Below are 15,012 nucleotides of genomic sequence, written 5' to 3'. Positions count from 1 at the left end.
TGCAAGCAACTCTTTTTCTATGGTTGTGTAATTCTGTTGAGCTTCATTCAGAGTTTTGCTAGCATAGTGTATGGGATTAAACCGCTTGTTGATTCGTTGTCCAAGAACAGCCCCTACACTGAGATCACTGGCATCGCACATGAGCTCGAATGGTGCGTCCCAATTTGGTGCGGTGAGTATAGGTGCGTGTGTCAGAAGCTTCTTGATCTGTTCGAATGCCTGGTTGCACTCATCTGTGAATGTGAAGTCAGCTTCCTTGTGTAGTAGTGCAGAGAGTGGTTGTGCGATCTTTGAGAAATCTTTGATGAATCGCCTGTAGAAGCCAGCGTATCCCAAAAAACTTTGAATATCTTTGACCGTTTTGGGTGCAGGTAGTTTCTCGATTACCTCTACTTTGGCTTTGTCAACTTCCAACCCTTTGTTCGATATTTTTTGACCAAGTACAATACCCCCTGTTACCATAAAGTGGCACTTTTCCCAATTTAGGACTAACTGTGTTTCCGTGCAGCGTTCCATAAGAGCTTCTAAGTTCTCCAAACAAGCTTCGAAGGATGTTCCATAAACCGAAAAATTGTCCATAAATATTTCTACTATTTTCTCGATCATGTCATGAAATGTGGCCATCATGCACCTCTGAAATGTCGTTGGGGCATTGCACAGCCCGAATGGCATTCATTTGTACGCGAAGGTCCCATATGGACAGGTAAATGTTGTCTTTTCTTGATCTTTGGTGCAGATGTGGATCTGATTATACCTAGAGTATCCGTCGAGGAAACAATAGAATTGATAACCAGCTAGTCGCTCCAACATCTGGTCAATAAAGGGTAGAGGGAAGTGATCCTTTCTGGTTGCTTCGTTGAGCTTCCTGTAGTCAATATACATTCGCCACCCTGTGATTGTTCTGGTGGGAATGAGCTCATTTTTGTCATTTTTAACCACAGTGGTTCCTCCCTTCTTAGGAACAACTTGGACAGGACTGGTCCACATACTATCGGAAATGGAGTAAATGATTCCTGCCTCGATGAGTTTGATCACTTCTGCTTTCACAACATCCTTCATGTGTGGATTTAGTCGTCTTTGCGGTTGCACAGTTTTGGTCGGTGATCCTCTTCCATTAGAATTTTGTGCATGCAGATGGTCGGGCTGATTCCTTTTATATCTTCGATTTTCCATGCTAGAGCAGTCTTGTGCCTCCTCAGGATGGTGAGTAATTGTTCCTTCTGGTCTTTTGTCAATGTCGCCGAAATGATTACTGGTCTACTGTTTGGTGGGTCGAGAAATGCGTATTTTAGGTGGTTAGGCAACTGCTTCAGTTTGGGACATCTCTCCTCACTCTCCTTTTCGGGATCTGTGTCAGGAAGATTATCCTGTTCTTCATTGTCAGGGCCTTCATTGTTACTCCTGTCTTGGTCTAGATCAAACAGTTGTTCCTCCTTTTGATGTTGTTCCTTATCAACTTACTCCTGCAAGAACAAATCATTATCTTGTGTATCTAGAAAGTAACATGAATCATCGGAAATTGAAGCGTAACGAACTGCTTCATTCATCTTAAATACTACTTCTTCATTATTGATTTTAAGGACAAGCTGCCCTTTGTGCACATCAATGACAGCCCTGCTCGTGGCTAGGAAAGGTCGTCCCAAGATTATGGGAACTTCCAAATCTTTCGTAATGTCCATTATAACAAAGTCGACAGGCAATATGAAATTTCTGACTTTAACCAAAACGTCTTCAATGATACCCTTAGGGTACCGAATTGATCGGTCCGCTAATTGGACCGCGACCTTTGTTGGTCTTGGTTCTTCTAATCCTAATTGCATATAGATTGAGTATGGCATAAGATTAATGCTAGCTCCTAGATCACATAAAGCATTCTGAATAGTAAGTGTTCCTATTGAACAAGGTATAGAAAAAGTCCCTGGATCTTTGAGCTTTTTGGGAATTTGCTGTTTAGCTTGTAAGATCGATGAGCTGTCCCTGTTCAGTTGCACCATGGCTACACTTTCCAGTTTCTTCTTGTTGGTCAGCAGATCCTTCAAGAATTTGACATACATGGGCATTTCAGACAAAGCTTCGATGAATGGAATGTTGATGTGCAACATTGTCAATTGTTCTAGAAAGCTCTTATGTCTTTTCTCGCAATTCTGTTGCTTCAGTCGTTCTGGGTATGGAACCCTTGGTTGATAACAAGATGTGCATGGTTTGTCTTCAACCACCTATTTATCTTTCTTGTTTTGGGGCACAGGTGGTTGATCATTAGATTCTGCTTCATCTTCTTTATCTGCAAAAGATTTCTCGCCACTGTTCCTTAATTCTTTCCATCCTCTTAATATGATGGCGTTGACTTCTTCTTTTGGATTGGTTACAGTGTTACTTGGAAGAGCACCTTTTTCTTTTGAGGAAATAGCTGTGGCAAATTGCTAGATTTGAGTCTCGAGATTCTTTATGGATGATTGTGTCTGTTTCATGAACTGCATCATCATGGCCCCTAGATCAGGTTTTCCTTCTTGTTGAACATTTGATTGGCGTTGATACTGTTGGTTAGATGAGCTGCCTTGTTGTGTTTGGTATGCTGGTTGTGGGTGCTCTTATCTGTAGGATTGCTGCATAGCTGGTTGTCTCTGATTATCCTGCCAAGAGAAGTTAGGATGGCTTCTCCACCCTGGGTTATAGGTGTTTGAATAAGGATTCGGTGGTTGGCGGGCAATAAAATCACACTGTTCCTGCATTGATGCTCCTGGTTTGGTTCCTGGACAATCTATTGGTCGATGAGGTCCACTTCATAAATCACAACCATCAGGTGATAGTATCTCCATCGGAGCAGAGGGTTGCGTGTTGACTGCTGAGACGTTCATCTTCCCCATTGTTTTGACCAGTTGTTCCATCTGTGAAGATAATTTGCTAATTGCCTCACTGTTTGCGGTGTTCGTGACTCTCTTTCCATCAGCTCTCACCGAGTGCCAGTTGTAACTGGTATTGACCACTCTCTCTATTAACTCATACAATGCTTGAGGTTCCAGTTCCTCGGGGTTCCCATTGGCCACTGATTAAATTTGTATTTTGTATGCGTTGGTCACTCCATTATAGAAGTTTTGCACTTGCATCCACATAGGTATTCCATGATTTGGTACTCTTCTTAACAGTTCCTTGTATCGTTCCCAAGCTTCAGATAAGGACTCATCCTCTTCTTGAAAAAAAATGAGAAACTTCATTCCTCAACTTGATTGCTTGTCTTGGCAGAAAATATTTCATTAAGAACATGGTAGCCATCTCCTCCCAGTTCGTGATAGATCCTGGTTGTAAATTCTTTAACCAATTCCTCGCCTTATCCTTCAAGGAAAAGGGAAACAGTTTGAGTCGGATAACCTCATCACTATCATTTCTGTGGGTACGGAATGTGTTGCACATGGTGATAAAGTCTTGGATGTGCGCATTTGGATCTTCATTTGGATATCCTCCGAACTGCACAGCTGTTTGTAGCATCTGAACCATTGATACTTTCACTTTGAACATTCGATTGCCTTCCTCCGGTAAGACGATGCACGACGAATGACCCTCCGTAGATGGCCTGGAGTTATCCTTCATCCGCAGTCTCTGGTTACCATTATTATTATTTTCATTTTCACCATGACCCTCCTCATGGTTCTTGAAGGAGAATAGGCTAACGTATAGCAGTGGAAATATAAAAATTTTAACCTATTTCCATTAACCCCAAGATCCGTTAATCGTTATTTCATATAAAGAGGGATAAAAGAAATACCTTTCAGAAGTTCTATCTACCGTTGCAAACGAAGTGCCCACAACTCTTGCTTCGAGTTCCCAAGCACAAAACAAAACAATGGAAGATCAAGTTAGAATCAACCGTTTAAAACAACCAAAGTAGATTATCTCTAATTAATCAACACAAGATCAAGGATAAAGAGAAAGAGATGAAAATCAATTGAACGGAAGGAAGCGGTGGAATATCTCGTCCTCAAGCTAGGGGTCGAAATTCTCTCTCTATTTTCTTAGGGTTGGATTTCAAAAATCCTATAGGGGGTATTTATAATCTTTCTTGTATCTAATCCTTAGTTAGATAGAATTAGGTTTATTGAATAAGAATTCAATTCGGAATAGAATTCTCTATTATCTATTAATATATCTAAATATAAAAGATAATGATAATAACCTTATTGGATAATAATAGGAGTAATATAATCTAATTAAAACTCCTAATTTATTTATCCTTTAATTAATTTAATTCATAATCCTAATCTAATTAGGATTAATAAAATCAAGCTAATTATTTATGTATCACCATACATAAAATCGCCCCCCTTGAGTAATTGGGCCTTATTGGGCTCAATTGGGCTTTCGTCAATTAATTAGCATCTGCCTCTCTTTTGGGTTCCAAGTCTTATGTGTGACCCATTAGGTTCTTATTGCTACTAGCCGTATGCAACTTATTAAATTAATTTTCAAAGAATTATATTTAATCTTTGCATAACGGAATGATGTACAAAGTATGTGATTAGCAAGTCCGTAATCATTCCCCTAGAGCTATAAGAAGACAGGTTGATTCTGTCGTTGACCTTTCCGTATTAGTTACGGTATAATTCGATCCTTTATCAACTACGTCCTTGAACTGAATCTTATGACTATGGGTAATGTCAAGTCACATATAGCGAGACGTTCGTTTTACTTGTTCTGGTCGAGTCAACTCCAATTAGATAGGTTAAGAGAAATCCGTATTTCAATCTTAAGCTATCACCTTACAAGGATTTAGAGTCAAGTCTTCCACAAGCGATCCATGGACATATCTCCCATTTATCGGGAGTGATAAATGCTCAATCCAATGTATAACGATCCCGCAATCACTTCCCGTGATACCCAACGTCTGCTGTTCACACCCCAGAGTCATCTCTGTTAAGGATCGTGTTACAACAGGATCAAAGCGTCACATTCAGTAATCCAGAATGGCCAATTAACATTCCTTTGAGTCTGAGGATTATTTATATCTATTAATACTAATGAGATGAACATGTGGCAATGATGAATCTACCCATCCTGTTATCTCAAGTCGGGTCCCCAATCCTAATGAACTACTTTTCATCGGATCCATGTAACTGTCCAGATATCTATATATATGAAGCTTGTGAGATCAGCTTTCTGTCGGACAGAAGACATTGTTACATGCGAGTCTCAACAGTGATATGTCAATCCTGAACATATTACTTGACTTGGGGTGGTTTAAAGTTTATTAGTTTATTACAAAGTTTCATCTCACTTCATGCTTGTATGAACACTTTATAATCACTTTAAACAAACTTACGGATTTCCTTTTATTAGACTTTATTTAGTTCTTAAAAGGGGATTGCCTTTATATAGTTATAAAACATATATCTCATTAAAACAAATGATATAAAGAACACTTCATTTACATTAAGTTTGTATCCTAGAACAATTGTCTTATAGGACACAAAACCCCAACAGTTCTCATTGTGTCTCTCGTCGTTTGGCATTTCGACCTCACGATCCATTCTGATGCGTCTAGCTTGCCTAAGTATTCTTCTCCTTCTTCTGTACGTTCTCTCTATTTCAACGTCTATCGAAAGGATAGGAACACCTGCTCTTCGCATACAAAACTGGAAACCGAAAAGCCAAAGACTAGACAAACAGATGGTTAACAGGTAACGAAATAAGCATATGTATTCTTCAAAACTTAAGTTTAAACAATCCCCGGCAACGGCGCCAAAAACTTGGTGTGTAAAATATGGACGCTAGCAAGTGTACTAGGTCGAATGTGGTATTTGGTAAGACCAAGTGTCGTATTCCATAGGGATTGTTCTCTAGTGAGAAGAATAGGTTACCTTAAGTGTTAGATCCTTAAATTGGTTGGTTGGTGTGTAAAATATTAACATAAAAGACTTAAACGGAAATTAAGATGAAAGTAAGATGAATGAATTCAAGATAAACAAGCACAGATCTAGCTATACGCCTAACGAACAACTGTGCCTAACTTTTACCGCTGAATGATATCAATTTATACTCATGAGTTGGGTCTCTCTCTCTAAGGTCACTAAGTTCCGGTGTCCCATTTCCAAAGGTACTAAGTAAGTAATATTAACCAAGTCTCCTTTCGCTAACATACAAACAAGCATTAAGCAACAGAGAGCATTCAATAAGAAACCCCAATATGTGGTAGTTTTCGTATCCGTCCACTACAACATATGCCGATTAGCTGTGTCCGTTACGTCGGAGCACTCTCGTGTCATCCTCGGCAACTATCAAATAGACTTGATCGTAATCTATTCTTTTAAGCAAGCTAATAACACTCAATCATGGATAAAAATACTTCATTCATTGATAAAAGATACTTACAGTCACCGTCTAAATGGCTGGCTAGGCCTGCAGAAGAACTACTCACTCATTGTCATGAGTGAACAACTTGTTCTTCCCAAAAACATTCTTCAAACAGAAAAATAAAAATAGAAAATATCAAGTTAATGGTGGCGGCAATGCCGAGATACCTAACATAAAAACATTCCTCCTATTTATACTCCCCTTACATCAACCCTAATTACAAGGGCAAAAAGTCACAAAAAGGTAAAAGTAAGGACAAGTGAACAATCTTCCTACACTTGGCACAAGATGGGAAGCTGTCTTGCTTTCCACGTTTTTTTTCTTCTCTTTCTCTCTCCTGTAACTTGCTCGACCCGCGCGTTTATCCGTTTTCCTTCCAAATGACCCGTTAATGTTGTTGTTTAAGATGTTCTGTTCTATTGAGAGGCTGTTCGTGAAGATTCCTGCTAGAATTGTAATTTCTGGTTGTTTCTTCCATTTCTGGTTGAAAACTAGGACTTTGAAGCTCTTTTCCATGAACGATCGTCTTTATAAGTTTGCTCTTTTTACTCGCATCACAGATCCTAATACCAAGAAAGGTACAAAGAAGAATCGAATACCGGCACAAATGGCTAGGGTTGTAGATGATAGGAGGGATCTCCTTGATGCAGAATCGGTTACTGCATACTTAAATTGGGTGGACACTGCATGTGTGAATGAACAAAGGAGTCTAATGTATGTAGTTAATTTGTTTATTTGGCTTAATATATATATTTATTTGTTTGAATACTGAAACAGCAAATTAGTGGTTGGTTTACGTTGTTGAGAGAACGTTCTCACAATCAATCCGAGGTTTGGACTACGGTCGACTCGGAGTTCATTCCTGTCATGTTCCAAGACATGTTTGTAAAGGGCTATATGGAAGAAGAATGGGATGCCACTTACTTTCTTAGGCGTATCAATGGGCAGGAATTTGGTATACGGCCATGGAAAGATGTTGAAATGGTGCTTATGCCGATCAATTATAAATGCGAGCATTGGTTTCTCAATGTATTTATGTTGAACCAAATACATTTATACATATACGACAGCCTAGTGTCAAACTGTAGCGAGGAATCGCTAGAAAAAAATTTATCCTTACGGTTGGCTGTCACTCGGAGGGTTATGAGGATGGATGGGCATTGGCCTGAGGAACAAGTTAACTGTGAAATCACATGGAGCAGAGTTCTTGGTTGTCCACAACAGTAGTTTGGTTCCAATGATTGTGGTCTATTCACATGTGCTTTTGCCCAAGTTTTAGCTGAGAGGTGTACAACAGTACATGATCAATTTGTATGTAATTTTGATGGTTCTTATGGCTGTCATTTTCGATTGCGTGTGAATTATATCACCAAAAGTTGTTAGGAGGTAATTTAGAGGATAGTTTACATCCGTAGAGTAGTTATTATCAGGTTGTATATAAAAGTTTGTATTATGTACATTTATGTTATGATCAGTTTACATTTCCATCTATATTTGGTCAGTTTACATTAATTATATTTATGTTAATATTATGATCAGTTTACATTTGGGTTAAGGGAAAATGTTTCGGATGTTTGTCGCGTTAAAATAAAACGCGACAACGCGACAGTTTATATATACTTGATCTTGTCGCGTTATAATATAACGCGATAGTTAAAATGTTTCTGATGTTTGTCGCGTTGTAATAAAACACGACAACACGACAGTCTATATATACTTGATCTTGTCACGTTATAAAATAATGTGACAACGCGACAGTTAAAATGTTCCTGATGTTTATCGCGTTGTAATAAACCGCAACAACGTGATAGTCTATATATACTTGATCTTGTCGCGTTATAAAATAACGTGATAACACGACAATTAAAATGTTTTTGTTGTTTGTCGCGTTGTAATAAAACGCGACAACGCGACATTCTATATATACTTCAGTACAATAAGGATCATAAGAGTTATTAAGTAAAATAACAATCATTCAGTACAATAACAATCATTCAGTAAATATAAACTATTTAGTATGATAAGGATCATAATATCATCACATTATTTAGTACAGTAATAAAAGTACAAATAAGGATCATAAGATCATCAAATTAACTGCTCGATGGAATCGCGTGGCTCGCAGAACTTAAGATGTTACTTAGAATCCGAATCACATTTGGAAGCGGACGATGACAGTTCAACCTGTTATGACCAGAATTCCCACACCTACTACATGTTGTTCGAACTACTTATTTGCCTTGGGATGGTATTCTGCATTGACTCTTTGGTCGTCCCTTAGATGGCTTGCTAAGTACTTTAGGGGGCAGAATTCTCATAGGGGTTCGTAGATCGTCCATTCTGATTGGTGGCCAACTGGATATATAGACTCAGCCCATACTAATTTGAGTTTTTTCATTCGTGTAATAAGGATCAACCCACTGATATGCATCCGTTAAATTAAATATAGCGGCAACCTTATATAGATGTTTGCATGGAAGTCCGGATAGTTGCCATTTCCTATAAGTGTATGTTTTTGCATTCAAATCCACAATCCCACCCTTTCTTTAATCATCGACATGAAACGTGTATTGATCAAAAGGATTATAGGAACATTTTATAGATTTCTAGACATGTCCTTTCAGTTTCTCTTCGGCCCACTCAGTTAAAACGATTGCCATTCTCCTAACATAGAAATATATGGACATGTTAGAATGACATTGATGAACTGATCAACTAAACTATAAATTAGTTTAAAATAACATACCTGATGTATTCCGTTGTCGTAAGACCACCTTTGAAGTATACACCTTATGAACTCGACCACCATTGTGATCGGTAAACGTCTACCTTTCCCCATAGCAACATTGAATGATTCAGAAACATTTGTGGTCATGATGATACACCGATGAGTGGAAAAATAGGCATGTGACCATTTCTCTATTCTAGCTTTCTCTAAATATGTAGCGGCATCGGGATATAAAGCACGGAGTCTAACGAATGATTCATCAAAATCAGAAGTTCGATATACTTTTGTAGTCCCCCAAAACACATCATCTATATTCTTAACGGTCCTAGATTTTCACATTTTGTTTCAAATGAAATCCACAAGCTCTATTTATGGCATTTGGAAAAACCAAATTTGATGAATGTTCAATGCTCTTGTGTTGGCCTTCGTAAATACATTCCTTTACCTTGGTCAAAAACCACGTCCATGATTCGTTACTTTCCCTATGTCCGATCGAAAATGCAAGTGGAAAAATCTGATTGTTACCATCTTTACTAACAACAATAAACAATGTGCCAAGATATTTACCTTTTAAAAAGGTTCCGTCAACACAAAGAACTGGACGGATGTGTTTTTTAAACACTCTAATTGAAGAACCAAAAGCTAAGAAAAGGCATTTGAAGTGGTCGTCATCATCCGTTTCAATATGTATTACCGTACCCGGGTTCTTAGCCTTCAATGTCTCACAGTAATCTAATAACAACATGTATGACTTTTCAGGTGAACCACTTTGAGCATCTACGGCCCAACTCCTTGCTCTCTAGGCTTGCATGTAAGAGGTGTTAATTTTATAATCATTTTGAAAATCTTCAGTGATGTTGATTGGTCTGTACACTTGATTCGAGAGATTAAACTTATCTCTAAGTAGTGTGCCTGCAACTCGTTTCCCCGCCTGTCTATGATGTGGTAATATCTGATCTTTTGGACAAGTGTGTTGATCGATACCATCCATCCTTCGAAGCCTGAACATTTCAGAACCTAGTATCACAATACCTCTAGCCCGCCACTTACATTTTTCAACATATATACATCTAACTTCAAACATAGACTTGTTAGATTTGTACACCTTCCATTGATACATATTCAAGATTGCATGTTTTCCGGGTGCATCTTGCAGTTCTATTTTGTTTGCAAAAATATCGTGCATCTTTAAAGTGAAGGCACCTCCATCTGCACATTTTTCGATAGCCAACACGGGTGCCTCAGGGGCCTCTAGAATCCACTACAATGGACCAGTCATTGTTCTTTGCCTTTTTGAATCATCCTCATTATATTTCGGGACATGATCAACTCGTGGCTTTGTTTTGACACCACTAGATTCACTCTGCGTTATAGGTACTTCATTTTGAACTTCTTCAGCATCATAATCATTGGCACAATCACCACCGGGATACATATCATAACCATCATTATGATCGCAACCTCATCACCATCATGAACATCATAACCATTCCAAAATTGATTTTTCGTTATATCATCTAATCCACAGGTGTCAAATTCGTGTGTAGAAACATAACTTGATTGTACAGGCACAACTTTTGGCAATGTCTCTTCTTCTTAGGGCTTCCTCGTCTTCTTACGCTATATGCCTTTTCCTTCATCGGTTCTTCGTGGTATAAAGGTAGCATATAGAGGAATCAAATCAGTTGGATTCATACAGCAATAGTCTATAAAAACCATAACATCCTCATCATCTTCAATTGGTGCTACGTACTCTTCCAAGAACTTTGTGTGGACCGTATGCCGACTGCATGGACAAATGTAGATCAAATGAGGTTGCATCAACACCTACTGAAGTATAAAGTTTCTCTTTTAACTTTTGAAAATCGGTGTTAGTTGCAAAACGGAACAACTTCGATTGACCGCCCACATATGTCATAATATCTCGAACGATTATCCAATGTTCGTGCCACGATATAGCATACATGGAACAGTTCCATGTCGACATACTTCTGCATTTCAAAAAAAACACAAATTAACAAACTAAACGGGACAACGTGACAATATTTTAAACAACGGGTGTTGTCACGTTATGATATAACATGACAACACGACAATATTTTAATCAGCAGGTACTGTCGCGTTATGATATAACGCGATAATATTTTAATCAGCAGGTACTGTCGCGTTATGATATAACACGACAGCGCGATAGTATGTTGGCTACTGACGTTTGTCGCATTATAATATAATGCGACAACGCGACAATATTGAAATCACTTCTCCATATCGTCGTGTTACGTCACAACATTTCAACGTGACAAGTGTCAGGAATTGTGTTGTCTTCCATTTTCATATAGTTTTTGATATATTTTAATTCTATTAATCATGCATTTTAAGATAGTTTTTAATATTTTATAATTATTTTATGATTAGTTTTATGATTTAAGAACTAATACTTGTTCCATGTGTTTTTAGGTATTATTTGGGGCAAAAATGCAATTATTGAATCATTGCTCAAGTAAATAAAGTTGCTCGGTCAGAATTCCCTCTAGTCGGCGATCTCGTAGCAGTTCAAGAATGAAGAATCCATGACTCCTTAAATAAGTCTTTATTGTCATAAATTCCTCAATAATCATCCAAGGAATGTTATGACTATTTGAAGAGTCTTTGAATGCTCAAGGGGGAGTTATGCTACTTAATGCTCTCTTTAATTGCATTAAAGTTAAGAAGTTGCAAAGAAGAATTCAATCCTCCATTAATATTCTCTTTAATTATATTAAAGTTAAGAAGCTAGAAAGAAGAATTTAATCCTCCATTAATCTTCTCTTTAATGGCATTAAAGTTAGAAGTTACAAGGAATGCATGAAGGCATGTGCAACTATAAGTACCTACATTGGGAAGCATGAAAGTAGACCTGGAACAGACATGGAACAAGCTTCGCCACACTCTCTTTAGCTCTCTCTTTTAGACTTTTTGTAGTTTTCTTTTTGTTCATTTTCTTTCTACCTTTGTAACCGATTCTAGTTTTTATTTCAAAATTTATTCTATGTTCATCTTTTCTTTTCTTTAGTTTTTGATAGGGACTTTTCGCCCCTATCTTTTAGCGTGGTTTACGACTTAATTTAGGACCAAATAAATAAGTTTAATTACAAAAATAACGTGTTTTTAATAAAATAACAAAATAAAAATAAAATCCGTGTTTTCGGCTCTTTGTCTTTATTTTTGATTAAATTTAGAAAATAAAACGTCAAGCTAACTCGGCTCTCGAGAATTGTATTTCAGGTATGAGTAAGGAACAAATTCCCACCGATATACGCGGGGCGTATTCACCTCCACGCGGGGCGTGTTATCCAGTCAGAAATGATTGAGCAATCCACAGGCACCACGTGGGACTTACCCACTGATACGCGGGGTGTATCAACCACCACGCGGGACATAGATGCAACAATAGTCTCAATCATGAATGTCAGACTGCATGATCTTCTAAGTCAACTGCTCCTACGCAGGGCGTCCCACCTTACACGCGAGGCGTATATAGGAGTTCTTCAACCTAAAAGATCCAGGGACTCATATGTTGGAAATTAGGCTAAGGTATAGCAGCGGAAATATAAAATTTTAACCTATTTCCATTTAACCACAAGATCCGTTAACCGTTATTTCATATAAAGAAGGATAAGAAGAAATACCTTTTAGAAGTTCTATCTACCGTTGCAAACGAAGTGCCCACAACTTCAAAAGAGATAGAAATTGTCTACCAATCTTCCCCTATCCGAAACAGACCTTCCAGACCTCCGAACGACAATCCCTTCGGTGGAAACGTGGAAGAATATGTCTAGAAGCTCCTGTCCAAAAATCGCGACGATCCGACGGTTCAATCTCCGGGAATCCGCGAAATCGTGAACTGACCTGATGTAGGAGTAGTAAAACGAATTTATCCCTTTTGTTTGTTTTTCTTCTTCGAGTTCCCAAACACGAAATAAAACACGGGAAGATTAATTTAGTATCAACCGTTGAATAGCAACCAAAGTATATTGCCTCTAACTAATCAACACAAGATCAAGGATAAAAGAAATAGATGAAAATCAATTGATCAAACGAAGCCGTAGAGAAATTTCGTCCTCGAACTAGGGGTGTCGAATTTTCTCTCTCTTGGACTAGGTGAATTTCGAAAATCACAAGTAGGGTATGACTTGCTTGGATTTCGAAAATCTCAATGGAAGGGGTATTTATAATCTCTTGTATCTTTTTTTTTTGGTAAGAAGGGAAGAAAAAAAACAAACAAACAAAAACCTAACCCGGGATCAGTCTAGGAAGACTGACCCCAATCCTATCCTCAAGAAGAGAAGGTAACAGAAAAGAAGGAGGAACGGAAAGGGTAGAAACACCTAACATCCCCCCATGCCCAGCAGCTGCCAAGCGATCCGCCACGCGGTTTTGCTCCCTATAAATATGGGAGAAGGTAAGAGAATCGAAGGCAGGACGAAGCCTCAAGATGGCTTTAATGAGATTCTGACTCTTAAGACAAACAGCCTGTCTATCCGAAATTCTGTTGATAGCCTCCAAATTGTCAGACTCCACCGAAAGTCTTTTAACACCCATACGAATGGCGAGTTTAATGCCAGACAAGATCCCCCAGAGCTCTGCAGTAAAGGAGGAGCCCGTACCTAAGTTATGGGTAAACCCAGCCAGCCAGGCGCCACCAGCATCCCGAAGAACTCCACCAGCAGCAATTCTGCCATTACTAAGGCAGGAGCCATCCGTATTCAACTTGACAACCCCTTCCCTGGGCTTCCTCCAACCAACTAACTGGACCTCTTTAACCGGGGAGGGGTGAACCAGGGGCTCTCCTTCAAAACTCTTTGTAATAACAGAGAGTTTTTTCGAGAAGTAAAACCGGAGGTCAGGAATAAAGACAGTCTTCTCAGCAAATAACTCTTCATTCCTCCATTTCCACATTTGGTGACAAATAATAGCGAAGAGAATAGCCCCGTGCTCCATACTGGCCAACAAATTCCCATTAACGCCTTCAGAGAACCAGTCAATATCAGAGAACCCCATAAAGGAAGGAAGGATGTGGTGAGGAAGGACCCCTTCCCAAACCTTTCTACTATTCGGGCAATCCCTCAAAGCATGGCACAAGGTTTCCACATGGCCGCTGCATCTGCTACAGGCACCAGATACAGCCAAGTGCCTTCTGTGTCTATCTGCATTCGTGAGGAGCCTGTCTTTGACTCCCAGCCATAGGAAACTCCTAATGCGGTAGGGGACTTTGAGGGCCCAAATGGAATTCTATCTAATACCTAGTTAGATAGAATTAGGTTACTGAATAGGAATTCCATTCGGAATAGAATTCTTAATTATTATCTCACTATATATCTAATATATTAAGGATAATAATAATAACCTTATTGGATAATTATAGGAGTATATTAATCTAATTAAAACTCCTAACTTAATTATCTCTTAATTAATTTAATTCATATTCCTAATCTAATTAGGATTAACAAAATCAAATTAATTATTCATGTATATCACTACATGAATTTCGACCCCCTTATGTCCATGGGCCTTATTGGGCTCAATTGGGCTTCTATCAATTAATTAACATCTATCTCTCTTTTAGGTTCCAAGTCTTATGTGTGATCCATTAGGTTCTTATTGCTTCTAGCCGTATGCAACGTTATTAAATTAATTTTCAAAGAATTATATTTAATCTTTGCATAACGGAATGATGTACAGAGTATGTGATTAGCAAGTCCGTAATCATTCCCCCAGAGCTATAAGAAGACAGGTTGATTCTGTCGTTAACCTTTCCGTATTAGTTACAGTATAATTCGATCCTTTATCAACTACATCCTTGAACTGAATCTTATGACTATGGGTGATGTCAAGTTACATATAGCGAGACGTTCGTTTTACTTGTACAGGCCGAGTCAACTCAAAAAGATAGGTTAAGTGAA

General features: G+C 38.4%; 1 non-coding gene across 1 annotated transcript; it reads left to right on the top strand.

Annotated features, from left to right (window-relative positions):
- The first annotated feature begins 3,114 nt into the window (after positions 1-3,114).
- LOC136221344 (small nucleolar RNA R71) lies at positions 3,115-3,222 on the top strand. Its single transcript, XR_010685114.1, has one exon. It is a non-coding gene; the product is annotated as a small nucleolar RNA R71 (small nucleolar RNA).
- Positions 3,223-15,012: the final 11,790 nt, after the last annotated feature.

Source organism: Euphorbia lathyris, chromosome 2 (genome assembly GCF_963576675.1).
Source record: "Euphorbia lathyris chromosome 2, ddEupLath1.1, whole genome shotgun sequence".
In the NCBI taxonomy this organism is placed as follows: domain Eukaryota; kingdom Viridiplantae; phylum Streptophyta; class Magnoliopsida; order Malpighiales; family Euphorbiaceae; genus Euphorbia; species Euphorbia lathyris.
The sequence above is the reverse complement of the archived record's forward strand: the minus strand, read 5'-3'. Positions and strand labels throughout refer to the sequence as shown.